Genomic DNA, 23,138 nt, shown 5'->3' with positions numbered 1-23,138 from the left:
CGTGGTCCCTTCCAGCTGTACAAGTCTGTGATTCTGAATGGATCTGAGGGCACGTTCCCCCATTCCTACTGTGTACTCCAACTGATAGTGACCCTCCAGGATTATTAGACTCATTCGTTACCGTAATACAGTCATACCTCGGGTTACAGACGCTTCAGGTTGCGTTTTTTCGGGTTGTGGACTGCCGAAACCCGGAAGTACTGGAATGGGTTACTTTTGGGTTTCGGCGGTCGCGCATGCGCAGAAGCGCTAAATCGTGCTTTGCGCATGCGCAGAAGAGCCGAATCGCAACCCGTGCGTGCGCAGACGCGCAGACACGGGTTGTGAACGCTTCGGGTTGCGGATGTGCATCCCGCACAGATCACGTTCGCAACCCGAGCATCCACTGTATCTTTCTTCACATGAAAGTGTCCAAAATAGAATATGCACTGTACAAACATTTTAAATCAAGTGCTCAAATTGGAAGCTTTGCAATTAGGGATGAAGCTGGCGTCTTCTGCATGCAGAGCGGATGCCTCACTACTGAGGTATAAATCTTTCATAAATGTACATGAAACATGACACAGATATGGAGTTCTTTTTTTACCTTTGCTTTTTTTAAAAAATCTGTTCTTCCGCAACAAGACGAGACTGGTTTCTTAGAGCACCACTGGAGATGTTTCTCTTATCCTTTGCATTGTCTGTTGCAAGGATGGGAACCGTCCTGGGGCCTTCCAAATGTTGTTGACTACAACTCCCATAAACCCCGCCCTTGGCGACACACTGGCTGGGGCTGATGGGATTTGGAGTCCAACCACACCTGGAGGACCACAGGCTCTCCTTCCCTGCTTTCCTGTTTTGCAGTATCTGAGCCTCTGCAGAGAACATCATCACCACTGCAGGGAAGGGCAGCTTTGAAAAAGTAATAAATCTATGGATCAATATGATGGCAGGGTGGGAGCTCAACCTTTGTTGGATATGATGTTCTGCACACCTTCCTCAGCAACGTGTGCTGTGATGTGTTTCAGTTTTGTAAACCCAAGAGGAATATAGGCTGTTGGCATCTTCTTGCAAAATTCTTTTGCCTTAGGCAACACTTGCTGGGCTTTAGATGCTGCACTGCGGGAGAAATACGTGACTCAAATGTTATCTATAGCCAGGGCTGGTCATTTGTATTCACATATTTGAGTGTGGGAGGGAGAAATGTATTTGCTTCTTTCTTTCTTTTTTCCTCCCTAGGCAGGCTGATTCAATATTTTCATCCAACTGGCATTGGCTTTCACTGTCAGCCTTAGATGGTGTGTTATTATTTTTGCTTCCGGTGTGGTGGCTGAATTGAGATGACACTGATGGCTGCCTGGTCCACTTGTCTCAGGGGCTGCAGGAGTGGCGCATCCCGTTTTGCTGCCTGAGGTGAAATAAGAAGGCGCTGCCCGGCCCCTGCCAAAGCCTCCCTTGCCTGGGTTGTGTGGCAGAGTCTGTTAAGCGGTGGCAGCAGGTTCTGGTGAGATCTTGAGGTGGAGGACTCTCCTTCCTTGGAGGTTTTTAAGCAAAGTTTTGATGGCCATCTGTTATGGATGCTTTAGATGAAATTCCTGCATTGCAGCAGGGTTGGACTGGATGACCCTCAAGGCCTCTTCCAATTCTACAGTTCTATGATTCTACGATACAAAAGTGCATGCACTAAGTGAAAGCATGCATAAATGTGTATATTAGTGAAAATAACACACATAAATGTATGGTACAGTGGATGCTCGGGTTGCGAACGTGATCTGTGCAGGAGGCACGTTCGCAAGCTGCAGCGTTCACGACCTGTGCATCTGCGCATGCGTGGGTCACAGTCCGGCACTTCTGTGCATGCGCAAAGTGCCATTCAGCGTGCATGCGCATGCGCCAAAACCTGAAAGTAACAAGTTCCAGTACTTCCGGGTTTGGCGCAGTGCACAACCTGAAATCGCGCAACCCAAAGCGTCTGTAACCCAACGTATGACTGTATTGGGGTGATTGCTTGGAAATATATATATCAGGGGAAATTGCACACAGTAACACGTGTGCTAGCAGAAATATGCATTAAAATGCTGGCAAATTTTCATGAAGACTTTAAAAAAGAACGCCACCCCGCTGTGAAAATGTGGAGAAGTGAATTCCAGACTGGAGAAATGAAAAACTGAGAGACACTGAAAGTGACAGATTTACCCATCCCTAATCTGGTTTCTCTACCCTTGATTACCTTTAAAGGCTAAAACAGGATTAAATGCAAGCGCTTAACCTTAAATTATTTGTGAACCATAGACAAGAAATGAATGACACATTCTTTTTATTTTATCTTAATTTTTGCAAGCAAAAATGTTATAGGGCTAAATGATACCATTTAGAATGAGACAGTGAGGCCTGGCACATCCCTGACTGCCCCAGAACATGAAATGAGATCAAGCCATTAAAAGCAATCACCAGCCTTTTGTGTCATTTGTCCTTCAATTCCTGTCTTGCTCTGTACTCATACCAAAGTAGCTGTGCCTCATTTTTCAGCTGACAACATGAACTGCCGTCTTTATATTAATTGGTCAAATTCTAATGGCTAAATTAAACAAGGTATGGGTGGATGAATCTGGGACATGCTCAACTTTGCACATAATTTTATTTTACACATTAATGTGCATGGTGCTTTACAAAGTACGTAGAGCAAAGCACAATCTGCTGAGGAACTTCCACCACCTCCTGAGGGAGACCACTCCACTGCTGAACAGCTCTTACTGTCAGAAAGTTCTTCGTGAGGTTGAACTGGAATCTCCTTTCTTGTAACTTGAAGCCATTGGTTCCAGCCCTGCCGTCCAGAGCAGGAAAAAACAAGCTTGCTCCATCTTCCATGTGACAGCCCTTGAAATATTTGAAGATGGCTATCATATCTCCTCTCAAGCTCCTCTTTTCCAGGCAAAACATACCCAGCTCCTTCAAATGCTCCTCATAAGGCTTGGTTTCCAGACCCTTGACCATCTTGGTTGCCCTCCTCCGCACACGTTCCAGCTTGTCAATATCCTTCTTAAATTGTGGTGCCCAGAATTGGACACAGGATTCCAGGTGTGGTCTGACCAACCCGGCTCCCTCAACTGTTCCTCATAAGTCTTCCTCATAAATTTGCTTTATTGTTAAGTTGTGGGTGAACATATCAGACGACACAGCGATTCTTCAAACAGCTCTTTTTTATTCAGAGGCCAGACAGAACTGAACTGAAGGGCTCAGTCAGCCTGCTTATATAGAGCTCCAGTACAACGTTACTGTAGCAACTTTCTAAAACTATCCAATCACTGAACGTCACTTTCGATCCTTCATTTGCATAAAAGCTATCCAATCACTGAACGTCACTTTCGATCCTACATTTGCATAACTATCTACAGTATCCCCCTGCTGGCCCAGGGTGAGAACTTCAGTACATAACATTTATTATGGCTGTGTTTGCTGCCCCGGGGGAAAGCAGGATATAAATTGAATAAATAGCATTATTAATAAATCATCCCTGACAGCAATGACCATATTGTTGCCTTCTTACAACAACATGAGGGCACCAGCTTGAAGAATGTTGGTCGAGGGCTTGGAGCTTTGCGACAGGCAAAGAGGAGTTTGAGAATACACAGTTCCTGTTTGGCACTCTCTGGCCTCTTTTCTTTTGATGATCCGAGCTGCTAAGATTTCCTACCAGAGATTTAGTCGCTTGCTGAAATGGGAAGAAGCTTCCACGAGATGAAAGTGGGCAGTGCTGGTACTCAGAGTCCTCATTTCAAAAGCCTCCTTGGTAGAGACTTCAGAAATCCTGTTTTTAATTTCTTATTGAATCTGCACTGCTCAGAGGAGAGAACCGCGAGACAAAGGGGGAGAAATCTCACCTGCTTCAGGATGAAAAGGAAAAACCAAGTATGGATCTTCATGCCTCCGCTATTTATAAATGTCCATTCAGCCACCTCCTTTAACAGGCAGCGAAAATTGAGCTTGCCCCCTGGGTGTCTGTAGGATAGCAGTAGAATTGCTTTGCTGAATGGAGAGTGGCTTTGAACTGCCTCCCATAATTACTGCTTTAGGTTTCCATTAGGTTCCCAGCATCCCAATGAAGGGTGAGCAGCTGATAGGGTGGGCTATACATCCCGCCCCCCATAACAGATCGATAAAATTAATAAATACAGATGTGGATGAGACACCAAACCATGATCCTAGATCTCTACCCCCTGCTACCAGGTTCTTTCAGACAAAATATTGAAGTCTAGACCTTGGAACTGCATGAACAGAGTTGGCCCATCAAGGAGTTTGAGACAAGCAGGTCACCCATGAAAACATCTCATCTCATGCCTTTTGAAAGGTGAAGATACCGTCTCTGAATTAGGATGGATTGCAATTCCATCTGATGCAGCCAACTTTAAATCCCACCAGCAATCTTCAAGTTTGCAAACTGTGCAGGCTTCCATAGGTTTTATATGAAATGCTTCAGATTTCAAGCCAAATTAGCATCCACTGCAAGTGTCCCAGAAAAAACACAGAACATGCAAGAGACATGAAGGCCATTTTCGGGCTCTGTGATCTCATGCAAGTTCTTACACAGCACCCCAAAGCGTGCAGTTTTGGGGGCCATGATTTCACGCAGATCACGTGGCTCACTCAGGATCACTGATGGGAAGACAAATGTCCTGGTTTTTGGACTCAACATGTTGGAGGGTGTGAAACAGCGTTATCTGGTTTTCAACATCGCAATATATCACCAGCTAAGCATTGTGATATACTGATATATCACAATGTCTGACATAAGGATGGAACTATGCATTGGCTTGCTTCACTCCCCCCCCCCACCACCATTGTGATTTTTGCATAGTACACACAGACACATATATAATGATTCACGATATATTGCCAGGTCAAAAATTATGAAACAAATATCGTGATATGGACTTCAAACCAGTTTTGGACAATATATCGCCCAGCCCAAACACAAATCATGATTTGTGATGTATTGTCAAGTCAAAAATTTTGAAACAGATATGATGAGAAGGACTTCAAACTGGTTATGGATGATAGATTGATATACAGTATCTCCCAGCCCTGATGTGTACCTAGGCATGCTATTGCCTCCAGTGCAGGTAATGGCCAGCAGCCTAGATTGCTATCTCCCCCACCCCTCACCGCCCATGTTTGTCTGGTAGGTGGAGCCAGCCACCTGTCAGTCAGTTGACACTGGGTGACTTTCCCCTGGTCAGGTGTCTTGCAGAGCACTTTAAAAGGGGCTTCTCAAGAAGCAACAGTCAGCTGAAGTCCTTTTCAAGGTGATCTGAAACTGGCTTCTCAAGACCTGAGAATCAGCAGGTTCTCCACCCCTGCTAGTGTTCGTTAAAACAACAGGGTGTTTTACGGGATATAAAATTCTTACAGCCCCACACCTGCCGCCCTGGAAATTTGTTTGAAGGGTGGGGTGGCAATTTCTACAAAATATAAAATATTGCAGTGAGTCCTATTGTTTCCATCTGAATCAGAATAATTCAGCTTGCTAGTAAGTTCCACATCATCGCTCTCCTTGCTCAGCTTTCTGATTCCTCCTCCAAAAACCTCTTCCTTCTGGGAAAATGTCACCCATAAGAAAAATTAAGCTTTGAGTGAAAACATCTACTTTGAAGGCTTGGTTCAACAGGGGAGGAAAAGAAGATCCTGAATTATTACACCCACTTACTGTGCTAATTAAATATTGCTAGGTGCTATATCGTCTTGATCTACTTCAACTGACAAGGACATGTTGCTTTGTGGATGTGGGTGCCATCACTGAATATAAGAAGTGGGGGGTGGGGGCATGGAGAGAGAGAGAGAGACAGGTTTCAAACAGGCAAGAATTTAAGGACTTGCCAATGCTAATCTCCCACTTGAGAGGCTGATTACAAAAATGTTTTGAGATGACAGCACGGTAGCCCTCCTGTGGGAGAAACGGCTGCAACTGAGAACTCTATAATGAAGGTGTAATTATGCTATACTTATGCAGAAGTTTAATGGTGCTAAGACAAGCATAATTATAACATGCATTAACCCCAAGCTTTGAAAAATGCTTGGAAGTGTATTTCACGAAGGCGAAAGATGACAGGAAGCTTTTGTTACTGCTGGGCCAATGTTCTTCCTATTGGTACAACAGAGTTGCAACTTCCTATCCGCAAACCGGCTATTCAAGGAACGCTAATGAGCGTATAAGGGAAAGGGTCAGAATGAGCTAAGTCTATAGCAAATTTAGTGCTGAGAACTCAGGCCTTCGGGGGAAGACGAGTCACCCCTGCAGGTAAATGCTTACGTTTTTAAAGCTCCTCCTTTATTGTATAATATTTTCCAACGTTTGCTGAAAATACCCTTAGTTACAGACAGGACTCATGCAAGAGCCAAAGAAAGGGCAAAAGACGTCACAAATCCAAGGATCAGGCCAAGGAAGAGTTAATGGCTAAAGAGGCTGAATAACACCATCTCTATCCAGAGGGGACCTGAAATGTAAATGAGCAGCTCTCTCATCTTCTCCCTAGAATAAGAAGCAGGGACTTAGGCAGCTAATTCATTATCACTTTATTTCTGCATGCAAATAAACCCATCCTTCTCTTTGCATAACCCAAGGTAGTCATCACAGGGGAAGGATGCAGAAGAACAAAAAATAAAATAAAAAATGAGATGTGTGTGTGTGTGCAAGGAAGGGTGTGACTCTCTACCATCGTTTTAAAAAGAACTTGAGTTTTCTCTATTGCTTCAACCTGTTGCTTGCCTCTTAGATCGTTTATTTTTTGCTGTCTTTCTTCCTTGAACCACCCTTTGTTTGCCATAAAGAAGGAGGCCCCCTCATTGCAACACACCTGATATCTCAGGGGAGCTCCTTCCCCTTTGCTTTAGCCCACACACCTGAGGCAGTACATCAAGTAGCCGAATCATACCACTGAAGACCAGGAATACACCCCAGAGGCCATCCAGTCCAACTGCCTTCCCCTGTTTGTTTGTTGTTTTTTAAATGATATTTATTGAAAATTTTTAAAATTACAGAAAAAGACAAAGCAGAGAAAGAAAAAAGAAAAAACGGAAAAGAGAAAAAAACCAAAAAAAAAACCCCACATCCAACAATACAAATTCAAAAAACAAAAATACACCACAAACAGATAAAAATAAAGCCAACATTCTCAAATCTTCAACTTTCATTACCTTCTTTCTTTGACCTCCTCCTCCTCCCTTTTTTTGTATCCCAGTTAATAATTATCGCAGCAAATCCTTTCCATATTTCATAATATTCTGTCATTACATTACCTTAATCTATTTTCATCTTATCTTATAAAAAACCTTAAAACTTAAATCTTATTTTTACCCACTTCTCATAACCATAATATTCTTGCCTAATTCTTTAAACATTTTTGCTAGAGCCAACTAGTTTCGTTCCAACATTTTTCTAACAGTCATCAATTTTATAAAACAATCCTAGTGATAAAAAAAAAGAAATAGAAACAATCCAATCTTCATCCAGTGTCCCTTCCTCCTGGTCAGTCCTTTTTATCCCATCGATCTAGCTCATTAACCTGGTAACCTTATATCCGAGGCCCTTAAGTCCCTTCCATGTCCCTTCCGCAGCTCTTCTTCATATTCACCTTTCACTCGTGGGAACTCCAACTTGGTAATGTTTTTGACCCTTTTCAACAAATCAGCCCCTTTTCCATAGTCCAGACTAAACTCCATGTAGTATTTAAAAACATGTTTCAGAATCCCTCCAAAATTGAGAGCCCCCACAGCTCCAAACATCTCACGGCCCATTGCCAGACTCGGAAGGTCCAAACATCCCTGCATAGGGGGGTCTATCCAACCCCCCATTTCCAAATCAGTCCAAACTTTATCTTTCCTAATCTGGCTTTTTCCAAGTTCATTTGTCAAATCCAAAAGCTCATGTTCCTGCTGGGCCGCAGCTCCCTCCATCTCTGGCGCCCAAGATTCCGCAACATCCTCTTCTCTCATCTGTTCTGTCAGGGCACACTCCTGATTTAATTCCTGGGTGGGCTCCATATAGTTTCCCACTACCTGTTCAAAAATTCTGGCCGCATTAGTCATCAAATCCGTCTTCTCAGTTAACTGTTCCAGTAGAGTATTTATTTTACAGAGAGCACACAACAGAGCTTCTGAATACATTGTCCTACAAGGTCACAAGCCTTTTCCCACGATTGTAATCTGTGACAGCTGCAAGCTCCCTGGAATTAGTTACAGTTTCCCAGTCTCCCTCTAGGGGGAAAACTTCTAATTGTTCTTGCAACAAAGTTTCTTTTTTGAGATATTTTGTCAATATTTGTTCCTTTAAAATGCGAAAGGAAACAGTGGAATCACTATGTTTCTCTTCTTTTAGCTATCTGTCAAAAAACGTTTGTCTCTGGTCAATGAGCTTCAAACGTCAGTCCTGACACCCCGCTCCAGGATCAGGACGGTGGAAAGTTACTTTACTTTAAACTCACTTCTGCAAATTTAAACAGTCTGAAAAAGATCCCCCTTCTTCTCCTGCTGCCGAAGGGGGGTTCGAGGATTTTAAATGATGAAAGCCGATCCTTTAGAAGTGATTTTCTGAGCTCTAGTTTACGTTGTCTTTGCTTTGTTCTGTCTACAAAGAAACGGAAGGCTGACTTCCTGTTTAGACCTTCCCGTTTCAGTACCAAATTGAAGTAAATTTTTAAATCCAATTCCTTTCTGCTCGCAAGTCCTTATTTAAAGTCCAATTGTTCAAAGTTTAAGTACTCACGGGTGCTTATTTTAGAAGCCAAATTGTCCCAGGAAAAAGGCAGCGCTCTCCGGCAACAGCTATGTGGCTTCGCTCCACGGAAATAGCAGTTGACTCACAGCACCGCGCCACTTCCCCCTCTTCGCTTCGGAGCCCGTTAGTGGGTTCCTTTGCGGGTTGGGGGGGCGCTAAGGGTGCCCGCCGAGTCCCGTGGTCACAGGCTTCATCCGCCTGCGATTTTTAAAAGGGTCCCCGCTTCGCCGTAGCGGAAAAGACCCGTTTTCCGCGGAGCTAGTCCCTCCAGTTCAGAGGGAGACCGCCATTGCCGATGGCGCCACCCCGGAAGTCCCTGCCTTCCCCTCTTTGACACCATTTAACCATCAATCGAATAGTGGGTTAGGGGAGCTGAAAATAAGTCTCCTGGTGTATATTTTGCCTTAGAAGCCTTGGTTTGATCAGAATCAAGTACACACTTCCAGAGTTAACACTAAATAGGTACATTACTTTTGGTAAATGAGCTACCATAGGTGCTAGAAGGCTGTGAAAATTTGTGTCCTGGGCTTTATAGACTCATCTACCCATGTACTAGGGACGCAGGTGGCGCTGTGGGTTAAACCACAGAGCCTAGGACTTGCCGATCAGAAGGTCGGCAGTTCAAATCCCTGCAACGGGGTGAGCTCCCGTTGCTCGGTCCCTGCTCCTGCCAACCTAGCAGTTCGAAAGCACATGAAAGTGCAAGTAGAAAAATAGGTACCGCTTTCGCGGGAAGGTAAACAGTGTTTCCGTGTGCTGTTCTGGTTTGCCAAAAGCGGTTTAGTCATGCTGGCCACATGACCTGGAAGCTGTACGCCGGCTCCCTTGGCCAATAAAGCGAGATGAGCGCCGCAACCCCAGAGTCAGCCACGACTGGACCTAATGGTCAGGGGTCCCTTTACCTTCACCTGGTGTTGTGGTCTAAACCACTGAGCCTCTTGGGCTTCCCAGTTAGAAGGTAGGCAGTTCGAATCACCGTAATGGGGATGAGCTCCTATTGCTCTGTCCCAAGCTTCTGCTCTGACACTCGTCACGGTGTCCCGTTGTGCCAGAAGCGGTTTAGTCATGCTGGCCACATGACTCGGAAAGCTGTCTGTGGACAAATGCCAGCTCCCTTAGCCTGAAAGTGACATGAGCTCCGCAACCCCATAGTTGCCTTGGACTGGACTTAACCGTCCAGGGTCCTTTGCCTTTGCCTTTGCCTTTGCCTTTACCTTTACCTAGATGTGAAATTGTTTACAGCTCTTATTAGCTGCCCAGGGCTCCTATTGGCATTAGAAAGGCAGGATAATAATAAATTTAATTAATTAATAACATAATTATAGCATCCTTTATAGATGTCCTTTCAGGCTCTACTCTGAAAGCTCTAAGGAAGGAGAGTTCACCACTTTCCTGGGCCACATGCCAATGAATGTGAATTTTCCCTTTCTACAATAGCCGTGTGTCCCCAGTGCCCCAGCAAGGCACTGTTTTTTGCTCTGGTGCCATGCACTTAGCCATCTGTGCCTGCAAGCTGCCTTTATACATTCTCTACAATGCCCCTGAGGTCACACCATTCTAAGAAATTGTGGGAAATTTAAAGAGGGCATTATGGAGAATTTTAAAAGGTGGCCTGTTCAAACCTGGAGCCAGCAAACTCACTGTACTTACATGAATACTGAGCAGACTCTCCATCTCAAAAACAGCTCTGCAGATCAGCCCACAGAACTTCTATGTGATAATTTAGGACTTCAAGAGGTCAAAATGACTGTAACTGATTGGAGAACTGGGTCCAAGCTAGCAAAATGAATTTCAGTAGGGACAAATGTAAGGTTCTGCACTCAGGTAGGAAGAACCAGATGCACAAATATGAGATGGGGGACACCTAGGTTACTAGCAGTACATGTGAAAAGGATCTAGGGGACTCAGTGGACCACAAGCTTAACATGAGTCAACAGTGTGATGCAGCAGCAAAAAGGGCTAATTCTATTTTAGGCTGCATCAACAGAAATATAGCGTCCAGATCAATGGAAGTTATAGTACCACTCTATTCCACGTTGGTCAGACCACACCTGGAATCCTGTGTTCAATTCTGGGCACCACAATTTAAGAAGGATGTTGACAAGCTGGAACGTGTGCAGAGGAGGGCAGCCAAGATGATCAAGGGTCTGGAAACCAAGCCTTATGAGGAGCATTCGGAGGAGCTGGGTATGTCTAGCCTGGAGAAGTGGGGACTGAGAGGAGATACAATAGCCATCATGAAACATCTTGAGTGTTGTCACATGGAAGAGGGAACAAGCTTGCTTTCTTCTGCTTTGGAGGGTAGGACTCGAACCAATGGCTTCGAGTTACAAAAAAAAGGAGATTCTGACTAAACATTTGGAAAAGCTTTCTGACAGAAAGAGCTCTTCGACAGTGGAACAGACTCCCTTGGGAGGATGTGGACGCTCCTTTGAAGTTTTGAAGCAGAGGTTGGATGGCCATCTGTCATGGATGCTTTAGCTGAGATTCCTGCATTGCAGGGGGTTGGACTAGATGACCCTCAGGGCCACTTCCAAAGCTACAATTCCGGGATTTGGTCCACAGGTCTGAGGTTCCCCTACTTCTTCAGTGGACTCTTTGTTGGGTGTCTTCTTGTTGCTGCCAGCTTGGGAAGAGACACTGGTGGCAGAGAGGGAATCACAAGGAATCGGGACAAGAGTAATGGAGAATCAAGCATGGCAGCTGGCCACACTTGGCCACCAGAAAAGGCCTTCTAATAGCCAGCCTATTTGGTACTCCCTGAATCAATATGTAAGCCAAAATGCAACCATCCCCAAAATTCATACGCCTTTGAATTTTGTGTTCCATTTCTTTAACCAAGAAATGTGTACAAAATGTGGGCCGGGGAGGCGGCACAGAATTGAATGTATTAATGCAGCGGTTCTCAACCTGTGGGTCCCCAGATGTTGTTGGACTACAACTCCCATCATCCCTGAGCTGTGGCCTTGCTAGCTAGGGTTGATGCGAGTTGTAGTTCAACAACATCTGGGGACCCACAGGTTGAGAAAGGCTGTACAGTGGTACCTCGGGTTAAGAACTTAATTCGTTCTGGAGGTCCGTACTTAACCTGAAACTGTTCTTAACTGAAGCACCACTTTAGCTAATGGGGCCTCCTGCTGCTGCTGCGCTGCCGGAGCACGATTTCTGTTCTCACCCTGAAGCAAAGTTCTTAACCAGAGGTAATATCTCTGGGTTAACGGAGTCTGTAACCTGAAGCATATGTAACCCGAGGTACCACTGTATTAAAGGGTGTAGAAAAATACTTATAATACAGAAAATTACTTCTTGCAAAAATGTGTGTGCTTTGTCAAATTGAGAAGCCCTCTCATCTTTTGCAGGGTTGTGCAGACTGGTGCAGCCACTTCAGGAAATGGAATCCAAGGGGCAGGGGAGGGGGAAGGGGGGGCGGTCCTCCCCCGGTGTCACCACTGGGGGGGGTGACAAAATGCTGGGCAGCACTCACCACAGGGCCTGCAGTGCACCCGAGCCACATGTCTCTCCTGGGAGTGACGCGGTGGCTTGGGTGCCCACAGGCTCTGCACTACCCCAAACGCTCCTCCCGCTGCCTTTCCCCACCCCACCCCCAGCTGTAGGGCAGCTGGCTGAGTGGGGGGAGGCAGGCAAACTCCTCAGAAGCCCCGCGGAGCGTCCTCGCCTCGCCCCATGGGCGGCTGGCCCCACCCCTGGGCATAGGACACGCGCACCGCCCCAGGCACCCGATCGGCTTGCTCCGCTGCTGCCAAGGGGTGCCTCTATTGGCACACATACCCCACCACTGCAGCCAGGGAAGCGAGGAGAAGTGGTTGCAGCAGCTTCTGGTGAGATCTCATGAGAGCCCAGTGAAATTATGCAGTTGCCTCTGGAAGCCTCACACAACCTTCCCTAGACCCCGAAATAGAGGCTTTGAAGCTGGGTGGGGAGTGCATGGCCCACTCACAGCGTGGGACCTTCCTGATTTCACCTCAGGCCATGAAACAGGATGGTCCACCCTGATCTTGTGTCAGATCATCACATGTAGCCTTACTGCCTGAATCCAGTCACAGGAGAGTCTCTGCACCATGCTAAACCATTCCTAATCCACTGAGGCGTTTACTGAGAAGTGTGAAGATTTTGCTGCATCCCTAATGAACCAAGGAGCGTAACTGAATAAGCCATTGCAGCTCGGCTAAGGCATTAAAAAGTGTGAAACTAATATGGCCCTTAATTAGTTCTCAAATACATTTGCATATTGCATCTCCATCTGGAGAGCACTAGGAAAATTCAAGTCCAAGGTTTAATGAATTCCACTACAGCCCAAGGCATGTCTACCCAGAGGCAAGTGAGGGGGCTTATTCGCTAGTAATTGGTATATAAGACTGCAGCCTTCCAGAGTAATCCTACCATCCATTTATGCTGGGACCCCTGACCATTAGGGTCCAGTCATGGACGACTCTGGGGTTGTGGCGCTCATCTCGCTTTACTGGCCGTGGGAGCTGGCGTACAGCTTCCGGGTCATGTGGCCAGCATGACTAAGCCACTTCTCGCAAACCAGAGCAGCGCATGGAAAGGCCGTTCACCTTCCCGCCAGAGCGGTACCTATTTATCTACTTGCAATGCGTGCTTTCAAACTGCTAGGTTGGCAGGAGCAGGGACCGAGCAACAGGTGCTCACTCAGTCACGGGGATTCAAACCGTCAACCTTCTGATTGGCAAACCCTAGGCTCTGTGGTTTAATCCACAGCGCCACCCACATCCCATCTTATGCTGGGATACACCCAACCAAAATACGAGGCAGTTAGCTATGCCAATCCTACAGCTGGCATAGGGTAGCCCCACTTCCATCAGCATGTCTGTGAAGTGAAGGAGTCTTGGACATGGTGTATGTCCAAGCTTGTCCTCACAATGGCCTGTCCCCCCCCCCCCTTCTGCCAAATGAACATCTGCACTGGAATTTCTTACAAGGATGTTTGGATTCCTGCAGCCTAAAGTGTCACACAGACTTCAGTTTGTGCCACGATTTGTCAGCACAGGTCTGTGTTTCCAAGCATGAGCCTGTTTACCCACGGTTTACCACTGAATCTGAAGAAATATCAGTTGGTTTTTCCGTGGATGGACACTTGTTCTGATTCAGTGGTAAGCAGCAGGTTTTCCTGGGGAAAGAGGTGGGACGAAAACAACAACAACAAGCCTTGCTCGGTGTCAGGCTTTGGTGAATCGGATCCCTCCCCCGGTGGCAGTAAATAAGCAGATCAAACGAAAGGAACATTCTTACCAGTTAGTTTCTTTAATAATGACAGCGAGAGACAAAAGAATGCATCTCTCTAGAAATGGCGGTGCTCGCAATTAAGGCTTACCCCCTTCGTTGCTATTAATCTATGTCACTCCTATGCCTTGTAATCTGAGTTTGTTGCCACTGCGCTCTCAGGGCTCTCTTTGTCTTCGGTTACGGGGGCATTGGAATGCTGCACAAAGACAGTGAATCTGTTAACTGTCTCTCTTCCGGTGTTTCTTCTAGCTGTTCCTCACCCAGTATTTCCCAGCTTTCCCCCTCTGGACTATGCCCCTCTACAAACCACTGTTCTAAATCTATACTGTCCTCCTGCTCTGGGGAAGGGTCAGGGTTGGGGGGGGCTCCCACCATTCCTCCTCAGTGCAGCCCCCCCTCAGCACAGTCCCTGACACTTGGCAAGCATGGACCTGAGCAGAAAGCACAGGGTAGACAAATAGTTATGCTAGTCTGGAGCTGGCACAGCATTTGTGGAACACCCTCCCATCAGATGTCAAGGAAATAAACAACTGTCTGACTTTTAGAAGACAGCCCTGAAGGCAGCCCTGTATCGGGAAAATGTCTGATGTTTTAGTATATTTTGATATATGCTGTGAGCTGCCCAGAGTGACTGGGGAAACCCAGCCAGATGGGTGGGGTGGGGTATTAATAATAAAATTATTATTATTATTATTATTATTATTATTATTATTATTATTATTAGTGTTATTGGGCCCATATCAGCCCCGATGCCCTCACATGACTGGAAACAAGGAGGTGAGCAAAGGCACCAAGCAGACCTTGCTGGGGAGAGCATTCCACAGACAGGGACCTGCAGCTGAAAAGGCCAGAATAGACTTCTAGGAAGAAAACATGGCAGACTAGATATCAGCTGCTGGCACTCCTGTCAGCAGAGATAATTATGCACTCTTCTGTGTGTGGAATAAGGATTAAGATGTAATTGTGATAGAAGGCTTCGTATGATACACATGTATAGTATTTTTCCTTCCTTTTTAATTTTTCTCTTGGTTTGCTTCTTATCTCCCTTCTTTAGATGAGTTCAGTTTTTACTGTATCTTTTGTGGAAAAATCTCCATAAAAATTAATTTTAGAAAAAGAAATAATATACAGCTCTGCTCATTAAACATGACAAGTCAGAACTCTGAGCAGCCGTTTGCTTTTGATCAGCTGCCAACTTCCTCCTTGGCCCGTCCTTTCGTTAAATGAAATCTGACAGTAACTATTTTAACGCATGCCTTAGAAACACAGGGTAAGTGGGAAACGTCCTTGTCTCTTGTTCCCTTGTCGTAGTGATTCAGTTGCTCGCATTAATGTCAAGGTCTGCAGAGAGCCACTGGAAAGCACTCAGGAATGTACGGGGAAGATACTGGCCAGATCCATCTGCTACCTGCAGTTCTGAACTAAAAGCAAATGGTTTTACAACGTCTGTGTGGAGGGTGGAGGGTGGTACATATTAAAGTAAAATGCCATTTATTCATTTCTTGATTTTAAGTGACCATTTGATATGTCGAAGCTGGGGGGAAATGGACTTTTGAAAGGAGCAAGAACCTTGGCTATTTAAGGCTTGGACGTGAACATTTCCCCACAGTTAAGCACATGGTTTGTTTGTTTGTTTTTCTAGAAAAGGGATATAAAAGCATAAACAGCACTTCACGCCAGCTTTCTCTGGTTCACTATTAGTATTCTGCTAATCACTAGAATAATTTCTATGTTAGTGTGACTAACAAAACACACACACACACCCTTAAAAAGGAGTTTATGTATCACTATTTGTAGATAATCTGTTCTCTCCCACCTAACTAATCGGCCCTTTGTACCCCCGCATGGAAAGAATAAAGAACTGATGTAATTGGGTATGACTGGCAAGCAAGATGACACCTTTAACGCCGGGTAAAATAGGAATGGGCTAAACCCAAAGTTCCAATGTGTGTGACAGGTCTGAGTCAGACATCATGTGAGCATTCACTGTCAGAAGCACTAATTTCACTGATTGTGGAGGCAGGATGCAATGCTTGTGTGTACTATGAAAGCACTGGGGCAGAGAGGAACAATAATTATCTTCAAATACCAGATGAGCTGTTACTTAGAATGAGACAAAGACTTGTTCTTTGTTGCCCCAGATGGCAAGTCTAGATCTCAGGGGCAGAGGCTACAGGAGGGAAGATTTTTTGTTCAAGCCAAGGGTAGCCAAAGTGGTCCTCTTCAGATGTTCTTGGACTGCAGGTCATCTCCCTGAGCATTGGCCATACTGGTTTTTGAGGGGGGTGGTTTAGTTTTATTTATTTATTTATTAACGTTCTTATGTTACATCGGTAAACATTATCTTATTACATCACAAGGCTTGTTGTTGCTTAGTCGTTTAGTCGTGTCTGACTCTTCGTGACCCCATGGACCAGAGCACGCCAGGCACTCCTGTCTTCCACTGCCTCCTGCAGTTTGGTCAAACTCATGCTGGTAGCTTCGAGAACACTGTCCAACCATCTCGTCCTCTGTCGTCCCCTTCTCCTTGTGCCCTCCATCTTTCCCAACATCAGGGTCTTTTCCAGGGAGTCTTCTCTTCTCATCAGGTGGCCAAAGTATTGGAGTCTCAGCTTCAGGATCTGTCCTTCCAGTGAGCACTCAGGGCTGATTTCCTGAAGAATGGGTAGGTTTGATCTTCTTGCAGTCTATGGGACTCTCAAGAGTCTTATTATAATATAATTTTCAGCATGTATACAAAGTTTATATACATAAAGAAAAGAAACAAGGACAAAAAACTATTCCAAAATCATATATGTACCAACACTTTGGACTTCCTGTCTATCCCGTTGTATATTCCTTTTTTACAAATGAATGTACTCTTATTATTGTATATTTCCCTACATTTTATCTAATACATTCCTATATCAATATGTACCCTTGGTCTTATTTCTCAACTCAGTCTCCCTCCAATGTCAATCGAATACTAGCATAGATAGCAAATCTTTACTGTATTTTTGAATATATATCTTCTATCTATCCCACTTTTCCAAAACAAAATGGTTTTGAATTGCCTCTCAGGCTATTTGTCAACTGCGCCATTTCAGCAAATTCTTGTAGCTTGTTATGCCAATCCGTTATTGTCGGGACTTCTTCTTCCTTCCACCCCTTTGCCACCAAAGTCCGAGCTGTTGCATATAAAAATACCTTCCTAAAGGCATTTGGGATGTCCCTGCCAACAATACTTAACAGTAAGAGCATTGGCCATACTGGCTGGGGCTGATGGGAACTGGAGTCCAACAACTTCTGGTGGGCACCACCTTGGCTTAAGCACAGAAGAAACCTCTTCATGGAAAGGACACTTCATCAATGGAACCAATTAGAGGGATAGCAGGCTCTCCTTCACCGGAGGCATTCAAGCAGGGGCTGGACAGCCAACTATTGGGAATAATCTAAGTCTAGTTTTCCTGCATTGAGTAGTGGGTTGGACAAGTTGGACTTCAAGGCCTCCTCCTCAACTTATTTTGATACAAAGTGGTTTCCTGACACCAAATCTGACCCTCTACCTGGGAATAACAATGAACAAATCTTGTCCATTTCAGTTTAATTCACGTCCTTAATTTTTAGGTCTTCAGTTAAGTGCCCACATCAGGGGTGTGTGTGTGTGTGTGTGTGTGTGTGTGTGTAAAACAAGTCCACATGACAATTGTGCAGCGTTTTAGTGCCAATCTTGCCAAATGTACACATCTAATATACCCATTTTGGCAAAGCAATTCCCCCTTATAATTCTAACATACGCATTCTTATACACACTTTACCCTGGTATATACATTTTTGTACACGTTACTTAACTGGAGAACTGCATTGCAAAATTCAGAGCGGTGCGGGTTAAATCCCAGTCCCCTGTTAAAGGGGATCAGTGATTAAACCATTATGGGAACTGTAGCTCTGTGGTGGGGATAGGAGGTCTCCTAATAGCCCTCGGTGCCCTTAATTAATGACAGCTCCCAGAATTCTTTGGGGGAAGCTGTGACTGTTTAAAGTGGTATCATATTACTTTGCATGGATGGTGTGAATGAAGCGAATGGGGACAAAACTAGAATTAATTGGCGGCGTCTCTCATTGCCTCTGGCTGCACCTATGGTTGGTGTCTGTGCCTCCTGTGCTCCCATTTCCAGTGGGACCAGACAATGGTGTCCTAGTTGCTATTAAACTTTTTTTAAAAACAAAACAAAACAAAACAAAACCAGCAGATCTGAGCATGGGATCTGCTGCTGTCACATCTTCTTGTGCCCTTAGTAGCTGATTGTTTTCTGTGGCCAAGAGGAAATGGCTTCAGGCTGAAAAGGAAAGACTTAGTTTAAACATCAGGAAGACTTTGCTAACAAGAACAATAGTTAGGAAATGAAGTCAGGCTTCTGGAAAAAAACTCCAGGTTGGAGGAGGAAGGTGCAAACTGCTTTTATCTACTTTTGGGGTAGAGAATGGGGGATGTCACTGAAAGAAAGAGATGAAACTTCACCCCCATCTCCAATACCCATTCAGGTTGTGTCCCCATGAATGGGAATTTGTTAAAAGGGGTTTTGAAATGAATAATGATCTAACTAGCCAACATCTCACACAAGTAAAGGTTGGTGGCATTAATTTGGATTTCTCTGAACAGTTTTGGTTCAATATCTTCTCTCTCATGCACACACACACACATACACACATACACACACACACACACACACACACACACCCACACACCAAGTAACTTCCTCACACAGTACAAGATAAACAAAGCAACATAATTAATCTATTTTTCCTCTCCAGCATTGCTGCAAAGACAGTAAGAGGGCATGTGTTGTACTCCTTTCATTTTAAAACACTCAAGGCTGCTCAGCTTCAGTGCCATTTAATTAAAGGTCGTTTAATTATCCAAAATAAAATAAAGTTGGTTGCCTCAAGAGCGGAAATGTCAAGCAGTCACACTGCAATGCAGAGTGAATAGTCTAGCCTGCCATTCACATTTGGGTAGTCCTCATCAATCGCAAAGGTATTTATACTTTTATTCTATTTTGAGGCAGAAGACAATGTTTCCTGTTCAGGTGCTATGCCAAAGGGCAGGGTGATCCATATAAAGCTCAGTTTTCAAGCCCATTTTTCCTTCAAGGAATTCACAGTTGTGGGATGTCAAGGGTGTTGGGGCTGTGGCTCTCCACGTTTAGGGCATCCAAAATCCTATTGAACTCAGTGGGACTTACTTCTCAATGGACATTTATTTACCCAGCAGTGCAAACCTATAATGTCTACTCAGAAGTAACCCTCATTAAACCCAATGGGGCCTGCAAATCCTACCTTCCTTTCTTTTCTTTTTTTTTGGTAGAGCAGAAGTTTTAAAAATCATTCTCTGAAACTGAGACTGCAGTGTTGTTTATTTGAGTGTTTAGATCCTAGCTAGTTAATTAATTGAACATTGAGAAACTCCTAATGTGATTTTTCTGTACCTCACAAATGAGGAACATGGGGCCCTCCAGCTAGTCTTAAACTCCAATTCTCTCTCTCTCTTTTTTAAATGATATTTATTAAAAATTTAAAAGTTACAGAAGAAAAGAAGAAATAACAATAAAGTAGAAAAAAACAATAACAAAACACATAAAACATATAAAAACCATACAATAATACAGCAAAAAAAACCAGCCAAAAAAGAAACTAAAAAACACACATCCAATATTCCATGTCTTTGCCTTTCCTTAACTTATTTCATCGACCTCCTCACACCTCCCTTTTTTTGTATTCTAGTTCAATTCACTATTTCAGCAAGTTCTTCCCATCTTTCTCAATTTTGATTCTATAGTTTTAACGATCTAACCTTAAGTTTTTTTTCAATTTAACCCAATATCAATCAACTTTTACTTAATTCTTTGTTGCATTTCTACTAAAACCATGTTAATTCATCCCCGCATCCTTCTAACACTCATTAATTTTACAATGTTTCTGTAAGTATACTTTAAATTTTTTCCAATCTTCTTCCACCGACTCTTCTCCCTGGTCTCGAATTCTGCCAGTCATTTCCGCCAGTTCCATATAGTCCATCAACTTCATCTGCCATTCTTCCCTGGTAGGTAGGTCTTGTGTCTTCCAGTATTTCGCAATGAGTATTCTTGCTGCTGTTGTAGCGTACATAAAGAAAGTTCTATCTTTCTTTGACACCAATGGGCCGACCATGCCCAGGAGAAAGGCCTCTGGTTTCTTCAGAAAGGTATATTTATATACCTTTTTCATTTCATTATAGATCATCTCCCAGAATGCCTTAATCTTTGGGCATGTCCACCAAAGGTGAAAGAATGTACCTTCAGTTTCATTACATTTCCAACATTTATTATCGGGCAAATGATAGACTTTTGCAAGCTTGACTGGTGTTATGTACCACCTATAGATCATTTTCATTAAATTCTCTTTTAAGGCATTACATGCCGTAAACTTCATACCAGTGGTCCATAGCTGTTCCCAGTCAGCCATCATAATATTATGTCCAACATCTTGTGCCCATTTAATCATAGCAGATTTCACCATTTCATCTTGAGTATTCCATTTCAACAGCCAGTTATACATTCTTGACAAATTCTTAACTTTAGGGTCTAACAATTCTGTTTCCAACTTTGATTTTTCCATCTGGAAGCCAATTTTTTTATCCAAATTGTACACCTCCATTATTTGATAATAATGGAGCCAATCTCGTACTCTGTTTTTTAATTTTTCAAAACTCTGCAGTTTTAATCTGTCACCCTCTTGTTCCAAAATTTACCAATACTTCGGCCATTTGGCCTCCATATTGAGTTTTTTCTGAGCCTTTGCTTCCATTGGTGACAACCATCTTGGGGTTTTATTTTCTAACAAATCCTTATATCTTATCCAGACATTAAACAGTGCTTTTCTTACTATATGGTCTTTAAACGCTTTGTGTGCTTTAACCTTATCATACCACAAATATGCATGCCAACCAAATACATTATTGAAACCTTCCAAATCCAAAACGTCCGTGTTTTCAAGAAGCATCCATTCTCTCAGCCAGCAAAAAGCGGCTGATTCATAGTAAAGTTTTAAGTCTGGCAGGGCAAATCCACCTCTTTCTTTAGCATCAGTTAATATCTTAAATTTTATACGAGGCTTCTTGCCCTGCCAAACAAATCTGGAGATATCTCTCTGCCACTTCTTGAAACAGTCCATTTTGTCCAAAATTTGCAGTGTTTGAAACAAAAACAGCATTCTTGGCAATACATTCATTTTTATCACAGCAATTCGACCTAACAGTGATAGCTTCAAATTTGACCATATTTCTAAATCTTTTTTCACTTCAGTCCAACATTTTTCATAATTATCCTTGTATAAATTCCCATTCTTAGCAGTCATATTAACCCCTAAATATTTCACTTTCTTGACCAGTGTCAGTCCTGTCTCCTTCTGAAACTTCTCTCTCTCAATCTCTGTTAAGTTCTTTTCTAATACCTTAGTTTTCATCTTATTCAGCTTAAAACCTGCCACCTGACCAAATTCTTGGATTAATTATAATACTCTTTTAGTACTAGATTCTGGCTCCTGTAAAGTCAATACTAAATCATCAGCAAATGCCTTCAATTTGTACTGTTTCGCTCCCACTTGTATACCTTTTACCAATTGGTCCCTTCTAATCATATTTAGCAAAACCTCCAAGACCGATATAAAAAGCAATGGAGAGATTGGGCAACCTTGTCGTGTTCCTTTCTCAATCTTAAATTCTTCCGTCACTACATTGTTCACAATTAATTTGGCCTTCTGTTCTGAATAAATTGCACTTATACCGTTTCCAAAACCTTGACCCACCTCCATCCCCAATAAATTCTTCTTCATAAAACTCCAAGAAATGTTGTCAAAAGCTTTCTCCGCATCCACAAATATCAAAACTGCTTTGGTATTAATCTTCACTTGTAGTTTTTCTAAAATATTAATTATATTCCTCGTGTTGTCAGATAAGTGTCTGCCCGGGAGAAAGCCCGCTTGATCTTTATGAATTTCTTCCGTTAACACCTTTTTTAATCTTTTAGCCAAAATATCTGCAAAAATTTTATAATCCACATTAAGCAATGATATGGGGCGGTAATTCTTAAGTTGTGTCTTTTCAGTCTCTGTTTTCGGTATAAGTGTGATGTAAGCTTCCTTCCACAACTCTGGTGCCTTTTTCCCTTCCAGTATTTCATTACAGACTTCCTTTAAAGGTTGTATTACCCATTCTTTCAAAGATCTGTAATATCTTGAGGTCAGTCCATCCGGTCCTGGAGATTTACCTAATTGCATATTCTGAATGGCCCCTTCCACTTCCTGTTCCGTTATTTTGTAGTTCAACATTAATTTTTTTTCTTGAGAAATTTTTTGTAGTCCATTCATTTTCAAAAATTTGTCAATGTCCATTTCTTTCTGCTTCTCCTGTGTATAAAGTTGTTTAAAATACCTCTGGAAGCACTTTCTAATTTCCACTGGATTTTGTATGTTCTTTCCTTCTACTTCCAAATTCGTAATAGTATTAAGTTTTTGTCTTTTTTTCATTTGCCAAGCCAACAATTTACCACACTTATTTGCCAATTCAAATGTCTTTTGTCTCATCTGTTTAATCTTCCATTCTACTTCCTGATTGGTCATTTCCATGTATTGAACTTGATATAACTTTATCTCTTTAAAAATCTCCTGGGACTTTGGTTTCGCCCTCAATTTCTTCTCCCCTTCCTTTATTTTTTCCAAAATTTTGTCTTTTTTCTCTTAAACTCCAATTCTCATCAGCCCCAAGCAAGCATGGCCAATGGCCAGGGATGATGCGAGCTGAAGTCCAACGTCTGGAGGGCCACAGGTTGAATATCCCTGCCTGTAGACCATGTATGAAAAACTACCAGATGGGGTGCAACCTTGGAGAAATCAACTATGATTCATAGGCTTATATTCACCTACATTTCCAAGCTGGTTCTGAACTACCGTACATCTTTCATCTGCTTCAATGCCCGCTTTGTTGTTGTTGTTTAGTCATTTAGTCGTGTCCAACTCTTCATGACCCCATGGACAAGAGCACGCCAGGCACTCCTGTCTTCCGCTGCCTCCCGCAGTTTAGTCAAACTCATGCTGGTAGCTTCGAGAA

The 23,138-nt window shown here is 43.4% G+C and overlaps 1 long non-coding RNA gene across 1 annotated transcript in view; it reads right to left on the bottom strand.

Annotated features, from left to right (window-relative positions):
• The window catches only part of LOC308470445, a 48,227-nt gene that overhangs the window by 20,556 nt on the left and 4,533 nt on the right, over positions 1-23,138 (bottom strand). The gene's annotated exons all lie outside the window — the stretch shown is intronic.

Source organism: Podarcis pityusensis (assembly GCF_964106645.2).
Source record: "Podarcis pityusensis genome assembly, chromosome: 1".
NCBI classification, from domain to species: Eukaryota; Metazoa; Chordata; class Lepidosauria; order Squamata; family Lacertidae; genus Podarcis; species Podarcis pityusensis.
This window is presented reverse-complemented; position numbering and strand designations above follow the sequence as displayed.